The following is a 10,483-nucleotide window of genomic DNA, read 5'->3' as shown; positions in this document are numbered from 1 at the left end:
TTAAAAGGACTAGTAATACCAAGTGTTGGCAACAATGTGGAGCAACTGGAACTCTCATGCATTGCAGATGGGAATGTAAAATGGGAAAAGCTTTTTGGCTTTGGAAAAGTTTGACAGTTTTTTATAAATTTAAACATGCATTTATACCATGTAACCTGCCAACTCTGTTCCAACGTATTGACCCAAGAGAAATGAAAGTACATGTCCAAAGACTTATACATACATGTTCTTAACAGCTTTATTCATAAAAGCCAAAAACTATCTTTAGTGGACAATTGACTATCTCAAATCTGAGTTTATTCTTTTCACTAACAAAGGGCTTCAATCAACATATACTCCTAATTCTAATCCATTACAAAAGTCCAGCTGTCCCCAGTTTCTTACTGGATAAAGAAACTCCTTGAGTAAGCTCCATAGACACATCCAAACTCCCTGAGGGACCAAATTACTTGGCTGAGGGCTGTGGGAACTGTGGTCTCAGGGAACACCTAGCACAACTGGCGTAACACAGTTTATAAAGAAAATGTTTTACATTCTAGTTTGGTGAGTCGTATCTGGGGTCTTAAAAGCTTGTGAGTGGCCATCTAAGATACTCCACTGGTCTTACCCTATTGGGAGCAAGGGAGAATGAAGAAGACTAAAGACACAAGGGAAAAATTAGTCCGAAGGACTAACGGACCGCAACTACCACAGCCTTCACTAGAGTGAGTCCAATACAACTAGATGGTGCCCAGCTACCACTGACCGCTCTGACAAGGATCACAGTAGAGGGTCCTGGACAGAGATGGAGAAAAATATAGAACAAAACTCTAATTCACAAAAAAAAAAAAAAAAAAAAAAACAGACTTATTGGCCTGACAGAGACTGGAGAAACCCCAAGAGTATGGCCCTGGACACCTTTTAGCTCAGTAATGAAGCCACTCCTGAGGTTTGTCCTTCAGCAAAAAATTAGACAGGCCCATGAAACAAAATGAGACTAAATGAGCACACCAGCCCATGGTCAAGGACTAGAAGGCAGGAGGGGACAGGAAAGCTTATAATAGGGAATCCAAGGTCGAAAAGGAAGAATGTTGACATGTCATGGGGTTGGTAACTAATGTCACAAAAGAATATGTGTACTAACTTTTTCAATGAGAACTTTGTTCTGTAAACCTTCATCTAAAGTACAATAATAAAACAGAAAGAAAGAAAAAAAAACTCTTTGAATACAGGGACTGTTTATTAATTAAGGAGCCTTGGTGGCACAGTGGTTTAGCACTCGGCTGCTAACCAACAGGTCAGCAGTCAGAACCCACCAGCTGCTCCGCTGGAGAAATGTGGCAGTCTGCTTCCGTAAAGGTTACAGCCTTGAAACCCTATGGGCAGTTCTACTCTGTCCTATAGGGTTGCTATGTGTTGGAATCGACTCAACAGCGATGGGTTTTCGGGTTCCTTAATTAATTTTATTTCCTTAGTACCTAGTTTAGTGCCTGGCACATAGTACGGGCTTAATAAATGTTTGTTAGTTATGACATAGTTTAGCAGAATTTTAGATCCTTCAAATGATAAAATATTACTTTAAATCACAGCATCGGTACAATTTATAACACACATGTTTTCCCTTCACCCTTAGTTCAGGGGTATATTGGTAGCTCTCACCAGCGACATCTTCCACAGGGCTTTTTCCAGAACTCTCTGATAGCTCTGGGAAGAAGCCTGTGTCATGATGATGAAGACAGCCTTTTCTCTTCTTGTTGCCATAGCTAATATTGTACAGCCATAATCAAACACTGTAATCCCAAGATCAGGAGGGTTCTAGATCAAGTTTCAAAGGGAATTTAAAAGTCAATTCTTTCCTCTAATTTAAGGGAACCTTTTTTTTTTTACCGGCAGATGTGGGAAGCCCTATGAATAAGAAATAAGACAAAGAATTGGGTTCCTAGGTTCTCTCAGCCATATCATTAATGTCAAATTCATCCTAATCCAATAAGTAGTTTAACTTGGGCGTGACTCCAAGATCAATTCCCAGCCATTATTAGGCATATAACCAAAACCAAACCAAACCCAGTGCCATCGAATTGATTCCAACTCATAGCGACCCTATAGGACAGAGTAGAACTGCTCCATAGAGTTTCCAAGGAGCACCTGGCGGATTTGAACTGCCGACCCTTTGGTTAGCAGCTGCAGCCCTTAACCACTATGCCACCAGGGTTTCCATTAGGCATATGGATGTTGTAAAATGGTAATGGAAATTATATTTCACTCTAAATTTACATTATTATTTTCAACACCAGCTAAACTGAAGAAAATCAAAAGTAAAACACTCCAAGCAGCTTCCAGAAAAATATGAGATATCCCAAAACCCCTTACACATAACGTCAGAGCTCATTCACACATTGTTTTCAATCAAGAGGTGGCTTAGAATGTCAGCTGGTTAACAGGTTTAATTGTACCACTCACTGCAGTCAAGAGAGTCTTCCCTTAATTACGGCTGCCCTTGCAAAAGAGGTGAGAACACTAAAGTTCAGAAAGTGTTTTAAAATAATATACATGCTCCAAAGCCCCCTGGGAAGACCAGGAGTCATTATCAAAACGGAAATATAAGATGGGCTACAGTTTTTCCAGAGCAATCTCCACACTGTTTATTCCTTTTATTTTCTAGTCTCTTTTATCATAATTGCTATTCCTTGCCTTTGAGGAGATGTTGGTATTCAGCAAAAAACTCCAAGCGGCCCAGAAGTTCTTTCCTGCAGATTGTGCACGTTTTAGCCGTTTGTCTCTCGAATAATTGTGTCTGTTATAAAAGGAGATACAACTGCCTTAACTCTCAGGTGGTGGTCTGAACAGCTTTAGGCACACTTCATTGACAAAAGAAAGCTGCTTTGGACAGCAGGTGCACAGGCTGGATTTTGATTTCAGATAGATCTGTGCACCACTCTGAGCACTGGCCCTAGTTCTATGACACTGGTCAAATGGCTTAGCCTCACTGAACTTTGGTTTTCTTGGCCATAAAATATTGTTGTTCAGATTAGATAATGATCAAGATAAAATAATTACCTGCGCTTGACTCTTTAAAAAAAAAAACAAAACAGTTGCCTTTGAGTCAGCTCTGACTCCTGGCATCCCCACGCGTGTCAGGGTAGAACTGTACTCCATAGGGTTTTCAATGGCTGGTTTTCTGGCAAATCACAAGGACTTTCTTCCTAGTCCATCTTAGCCTAGAAGTTCCACTGAAACCTGCTTAGCATCATAGTGATATGCAAACCTCTGTTGACAGACAGGTGATGGCTGTGCAGGAGGTGCACTGGGTGGGAATCAAACCCAGGTCTCCCTCGTGGCAGGCGAGAATTCTACCACTGAACCACCAATGCCCCCTGATGGTAAGAAGCCTACTCATGATTGAGTAACAAAAGCCAGAATATCAAGACAGGGTGACGCAAGATTTTTTAAGTGTCTTGAACGCTGTTCCAGAACCATGTGTCCTCAAGACGTACATGTCAGACATCTCTTGGCATGTGGCATTGTATCAACCCTACACAAAACCAACTTGATCCCCTGAACTCCTGAGGCCAGGACCTACCCCCTCAAAAATGACCACCAATCGAGATGGGTGCCAAGCCTCTCTCGCCTAAGGATTTCCTCTCCAAGATCTCTCCTCTTCGTTCACTCTGCCCTACCCTGTATTCCAGCTAACGATGGGAATTGTGCTTTGAAGCTTGAAGACATTTACTAAAGACTGAGATTCATTTTTGTTCTCCTTGCTTTTTCTAACCCCAAAAACCCAGAATTCCAAGGATACAATGATCAAGCTACAGAGCAGAGGAAAATGTAAGGCTTAAACATTAGCAGGGTAGATGCTGAAATCATAAACCGCGCCATCGAAGGCATAAAGCATTTTTCCCCCAACAATTCCTAGTGATTCTCTGCAGCTTTGAAAATGAGGTCTTTCTGCCTCCTTTTCACAATTTCACAATACAGAGAAAAGGAACATTCAACCCTTTTGCAAACTGGAAAAGGAATGTGCTTACATTTCTTCCCATTTAACAATAACTCAGAGGCAGCTAATGAGATTTTCTTGCCTTCCCTGTGCTCCCAGAAGCCATCCATTCTCTACCAGGCAGGGTCGAGCCGTGAAGATTTTCCATCCCAATTTACAATTTTTCAAACAGCAAGGAGAAGGATGAAAATGGTTTAGTAATGGGAGTTGCCATAAAACTTATAATTACAGAATTTGCTACAGCGAGTACCATAATGGCGTGTTTGTTTAAATCAAATATCCATTGACTCTCTTTTAAGATAAATGATGTAGTCTATATCTCATTTTCCCAAAATGTACTGAGAGAGCATTTTTGCACAACAGTGGTTCTTCTATCTTTCTTGGACGTGACGGCTGGGCTGGCTAGAGCAAAGAACTTCCCCTTCGCTCAGGAACCCACCAGCAGACGCTGCACCAGCCCAATAGCTAATCCCAGGGCTGGCCACTGACGCAACTAATTAATATTCTCATAAGACCTTCAAGGTGAGCAGACATCCCGTCTCACAGAGAAGCCAAGGGCATGCCAAGACACAGACAAATCTAGCCCTGTGTGACCTTAAAATAATCTCCTCACCTTTCCCTGTGTTAGATTTTATTCCTGTCCTGCCCCCCAGTTACTGACTTTTCAGAAGCAGATCATCAGCCCTTTCTTCCAAGGTACCTCTGGTTATACTCAAACCTCCAACCTTAATAGACGAACGTGTTAACTGCACCACCAGGGATTCCTCTCTGCCTTAGCTTTTGCAACTGTAAGGTGAAGGCGCTGAACTGTTGTCTCTCTAAGGTCTGAATCCTCTCACATCCTAGTATTCTAAACCAGAGGAAGACTAGGATTAGAATTAAGCTCATCTCAAGCCCTTAGACAAAGCTGGCTCCACACAGTTTATCCCCTAAAGAACTTGCACCAAAGTTCTTGATGGAGAATTTCAGAAAGGAGGCAGACAATTTCCTCTCCAAGGTCTCTCCTCTCCCCTCGCTCTGCCCTACCCTGTATTCAGGCTAATGGTGGGGTGTGTGCTTTAAAGCTTGAAGACACTATAAAAAGATTAAGATTCATTTTTGTTCTCCTTCCTATTGTTAGCCAACTATTAATTGTCCCAGAGGACATGGGGTGTTGAGAGGATTAATTAGTTAATCTGGTGAAGTGCTTTGAAGAGGAGCAATGCTATGCATAGTGCTAAGGAACATTAGCGCTGACCAATTTTCACACCCAAGAATAAAAGCCCCAGAATGAGAACACATTTCAAGATTTTAAATAACTGACAATAGTAAAGGCCAAGGGGATGGGTGGGACAATGCAGGGGAGGATGCTGTTTTGCTTAGTCTGGAAAGTAGAAAAAGCCAACCAAGAAAGATAGGACAGAAATCAAAAAGATCCGCAATGAAGCACTTGAAAGTATGCATGCTTCCAAAGAGGAAATGGGAAAGAGAAAGAGAAAGGTGAGTCCATCCTGTGAAGGAGAGATACCTGGAGGCCAAGTCTTTTATGGGCGCTGTATTTTTTTTTTTTTTTTTTGTGCAAGGATGGGAGTCCCTGGGTGGTACGAACAGTCAGCATGCTCAGCTGCTAACCAAAAGGTTGGGGGTTTGAGTCAACCCAGGAGTACCTCAAAAGAAAAGCCTGGCAATCGAAGTCCAAAAAATCAGTCATCGAAAACCCTATGGAGCACAGGTCTACTCTGACACAAATGGGGTTGCCATGAGTCAGAGGCAACTTGATGGCAACCGGTTTGGTTTGATCTGTTTATTTTTTTATGTGAAAGAGCAACTTTGTGGCCTATACATCAAACGAGAAAACTAAACCCATTGCTGTGGCGTCAGTTTTGACTCATGGCAACCTCATGCGTTACAGAGTGGAACTGCTCCAAAGCCTTCTATAAATCTCTCCTTCAAAGAGCAATCTGCTCTTGCAGACCAGCCCCACTGTAACCCACAACAGAGAAGGAGATTCCTACAATGGGTTTATCATTCAGGAAGAATTCCACCCCACTGAGAGACCCCAGCCTCTTAAAACCAGGAAACTCAGGTTACTCTCTTCTGCTGCGAGAGACAACTTTTCTTTCCTTCTGAGCAAAAAAAAAAATAGTTAAGTCACGGACAAAGTGGAGAACTGAGGCATTTATACCAATTCAGACCAAAAGCAATAAAATATTGGCTTTCTCCCCGGAGATTTGGGAGAAAGCTAGAGTTAGTGTCCCTTGGGGTGTGAGACATGGTGCTCACTGCTGAATGTAATGGACTGCCAAACTCCAGTACCACCTTAGCTAAAATTCTGGTCAATGTTGTTGCCCTTAAACTTGTATATGCGACTTAGTGTTAGGAGCACACTCAGCATCATCCTCATCACAGCTTCTGCTTCCTGGACCCTTATTTTTCATTCTGCCTTGGAAAAAGTACAACCAGAATGCTCCTTAGAAGGCAGTACGGCAAGACTTCATCTCATGTACTTTGGACGTGTTATCAGGAGGGACCAGTCCTTGGAGAAGGATATCATACTTGGTAAAGTAGAGGGTCAGGAAAAAAGAGGAAGACCCTCAGCAAGATGGATTGACAACAATGGGCTCAAACATGGCAAGGATTGTGCGGATAGTGCAGGACCAGGCAGTGTTTCGTTCTATTGTACTGGGGTTCCAGGAGTCAGAACAAACTCGACGGCACCTAACAACAATGACATTTTTCATAGAAGGTCATAAAACTCTAGTCCCTCAATGCATTTCATTGAGTATTTGTGGGTTGTCCACAAAGAAGTCCTCAGTTAGCCTCTGTGAATGGCTAACCCCATGTTATGGACAATACTATGTCCCCAAAAAATGTGTGTCAAATTGGTTGGTCCATGATTCCCAGCGTTGTGTGATTGTCCACCATTTTATCATCTGAAGAGATTTTCCTATGTGTTATAAATCCTACCTCTATGGTGTTAATAAGGTGGAATTAGTGGCAGTTATGTCAATGAGGCAGGACTTAATCTACAAGATTAGGTTGTATCTTAAGTCAATCTCTTTTGAGATATAAAAGAGAGAAACAAATAGAGAGACGGGGGCCTCATGCCATCAAGAAAGTAGTACCAGGAAAAGACTGCATCCTTTGGACCTAGGGTCCCTGCATTGAGAAGCTACTAGTCTCAGGGATGATGGATGACGAGGACCTTCCTCCAGAGCCAACAGAAAGAGAAAGACTTCCCCTGGAGTTGACACCCTGAATTTGATCTTCTAGCCTACTATGCTGTGAGAGAATAAACTTCTGTTTGTTAAAGTCATTCACTTGTGGTATTTCTGTTATAGCAGCATGAGATGACTAAGACACCCAGTTTAAAAAAAAAAAAAAAACGGTCACGGTCGAGTTGATTCCAACTCATAGGGAACCTGTAGGACAGAATAGGACTGCCCCCACAAGGTTTCAAAGGAGCAGGTGGAGAATTTGAACTGCTGGCCTTTTGGTTGGCAGCCAAGCTCTTAACCAATGTGCCACCAGGGAATGTCAGTCATTCAACAGAAGTTCTCCCATGATCAGAAAAAAATTCTGTGTAGATCCATAACTATTGTCTTAGCTATCTAGTGCTGCCATAACAGAAATACAAGTGGATGGCTTTAACAAAGAGAAATTTATTTTCTCGTCGTCTAGTAGGTTACAAGCCCAAATTCAGGGCATTGGCTCCAGGGAAAGGCTTTCATTCTCTGTCATCTCTGGAGGAAGGTCCTCATCCTCAGTCTTCCCCTGGTCGAGGAGCTTCTCAGATGCAGGGACCCGGTGTCCAAAGGACGCGCTCCGCTCCTGGTGCTGCTTTCTTGGTGGTATGAGGTCCCCAACTCTCTGCTTGCTTCCCTTTCCTTTTATGTCTTGAGAGATAAAAGGTGGTGCAGGCCATATCCCAGGGAAACTCCCTTTCCCTTGGATCAGGGAGGTGACCTGAGTAACAATGGTGCTACAATCCCACCCTAATCCTCTCAACATAAAATTATAATCACAAAATTGAGGACAACCACACAATACTGGAAATCATGGCCTAACCAAGTTGACACATATTTTGGGGGGACACAATTCAACCCATGACAACCATATAACATGGATTGGACAATTAACTGACCTATAGCCCCTTTGGATACCCTGGTAGTGTGGTTATTAAGAGCTACAGCTGCTAACCAAAAGACCAGCAGTTCGAATCCACCAAGTGCTCCTTGCAAACTCTAGGGGGCAGTTCTACTCTGTCCTATAGGGTTGCTATGAGTCCGAATCAACTGGAAGTCAATGGGTGTTGGTTTTGGTATTGTCCCTTTAAGGAGTTCTGGTGGCACAACAGTTAAGAGCTCAACTTCTCACCAAAAGGTTGGCAGTTCAAACCCACCCAGAGGCTCCTCGATAGAAAGACCTGGCAATCTTCTTCGATAAAGATTATAGTCAAGAAAACTCTATGGGGTAGTTCTATTCTGTCATGTGGGGTTGCTATGAGTCAAAAATCAACTCAACAGCACCTAACAACAAACAACAACAACCTTGTCTCCTTTAAAGAACACACATTGAAGGGCTGGTATTTGAGTTAGCAGAAGCAGAACACAAACCTAAGTCCCCACTGTCTTGATTTCTAGCTTTATAACATTGGGGAAGTTATTAAACCATTCTAAGATATGAGTTTCTCACCTACAAAGTGGAAATTATAATAAAATCTACCTCGTGAAGTTGTGATTAAGTGAAATTAGGCAGGAAAAGCACTTAGCACAGTACTTGCACTCAATAAATGCTCATTTTTATTAGTGCAAGTATTTTTATTTTTAATTTGTTGTTAATTCTGTTTTTATTAAGGAAAAAATATTATGACAGTTTAGTTATAATCTCCTTAATACACTGTTTTTATTTTTTCATGTTTCCTTCCAAGTTTTTTCCTCAAGTATACATATTTTACACAGTCATAATTGCGCTATAGATACAACCTTTTTTCTTTCACGTTGTGTACCGGGTTGAATTAAATCCTGTTGCTGTTGAGTTGATTCCGACTCACAGCAGACTATAGGACAGACTAGAACCGCCCACAGGGTTTCCAAGGCTGTAAGTCTTTATGGAAGCAGACTGCCACATCTTCCTCCCTCGAAGCAGCTGGTGGGTTCAAACTGCTAACCTTTCAGTTAGCAACCCAGCACTTAACCACTGTGCCTCTAGGACTCCTTACTGGGTTAAGTAGTGTCCCCCAAAAGTTCACACCCTTCATGGAACCTCAAAATTTACCTCATTTGAAGCACGGAATATCTGTTAATGGTGATGGAAAATATGGCAATAGATACAGATGATGAGTGCATAACATGATTAATGTAATCAGTGTCACCGAATGTAACAAAAAACTTAAATTAAAAAAAATAAATGGACCTTACTGGGAAATAGGGTCTTTGCAGATGTGATTAGTTAAGTCAAAATGAGCTCATACTAGAATAGGGTGGGCCCTTAATCCAATGTGATTTGTGTCCTTACGAGAGGAGGCACAGAGCAGACACAGGGGGAACACCCAAAGACAATGGAGACAGAGATCAGAGTGACATATCTGCAAGCCAAGGAGTGTCAAGGATTGCTGGAAACATCAGAAGCTAAGAGAAAGTCACCGGACAGATTTTTCCCTAGAGCCTTCAGAGTGAGCATGGCCCTGCCAATACTTTGATTTCATACTTCTAACCACCAGAACTGTTAGAGAATAAATTGATGTTTTAATCAACTTAGTTTGTGGGAATCTGTTTCAGTAGCCCTAGTAAACTAGTCTGCATCATAACTTTTTAATTACTCCATAAACGCTTTTCCATCCTGTTTCATGTTGTTATTAGGTGCCATCGGCTCGATTCCCACTCATAGCGACCGCATATGACAGAGTAGAACAGTCCCATAGGATTTTCTTGGCTGTAATCTTTATGAAAGCTGATGGCCAGGTCTTTCTCCTATGGAGTGGCTGGTAAGTTCAAACAGCCAGTCTTTCAATTAACGGGCAAGCATTTAACCATCGTGAAACCAGGGCTCCTTTCCTTTTTCACGGTCTTTATAGTATGTAAAGCCTCTTGATGTTCATAAGTTGGCATATCACGGGCAATAAAAAGCTCCTCCAATGAGGAATGCTGATTGTGTAGTGAAAAGAACACCAAATTTGGAGTCTGAAGACCTAGATTTCCCATTGCCTCTTTCAAAGCGCATGCACTTTCAAATGTTTTCTCATGGATCTTTTTGATTAGTGTTCTGTCTTTTTTGGTTGGATGTCTCTGTTTTCCAAACCAAGCAAACTTTCCAAACTTTGCAAGACATTCCAAACTTTGTCACCTACTTAACTCTGCAACCTTAAATAAATAATGCCACCTCTCTAAGCCCACTTCCTCACTTATAAAATAAACAGAAAAATTTTTTGAACAAGTCACCTACCTCAGTTGTTGTGAAGATGAAATAAGATAATGTGTGAAAACACCTTGTAAACCGCAAATTACTACATCCCTGTATGTTTGAAAA

The 10,483-nt window shown here is 41.8% G+C and overlaps 1 non-coding gene across 1 annotated transcript; it reads right to left on the bottom strand.

Annotated features, from left to right (window-relative positions):
* Window positions 1-3,279: 3,279 nt before the first annotated feature.
* On the bottom strand, window positions 3,280-3,350 carry TRNAG-GCC (transfer RNA glycine (anticodon GCC)). Its single transcript has one exon. It is a non-coding gene; the product is annotated as a tRNA-Gly (tRNA).
* Window positions 3,351-10,483: the final 7,133 nt, after the last annotated feature.

The sequence above is a fragment of the Elephas maximus genome, chromosome 11 (assembly GCF_024166365.1).
Source record: "Elephas maximus indicus isolate mEleMax1 chromosome 11, mEleMax1 primary haplotype, whole genome shotgun sequence".
Taxonomy (NCBI): Eukaryota; Metazoa; Chordata; class Mammalia; order Proboscidea; family Elephantidae; genus Elephas; species Elephas maximus.
Note: the sequence above shows the minus strand (reverse complement) of the source record. Positions and strands in the feature narration are given on the sequence as shown.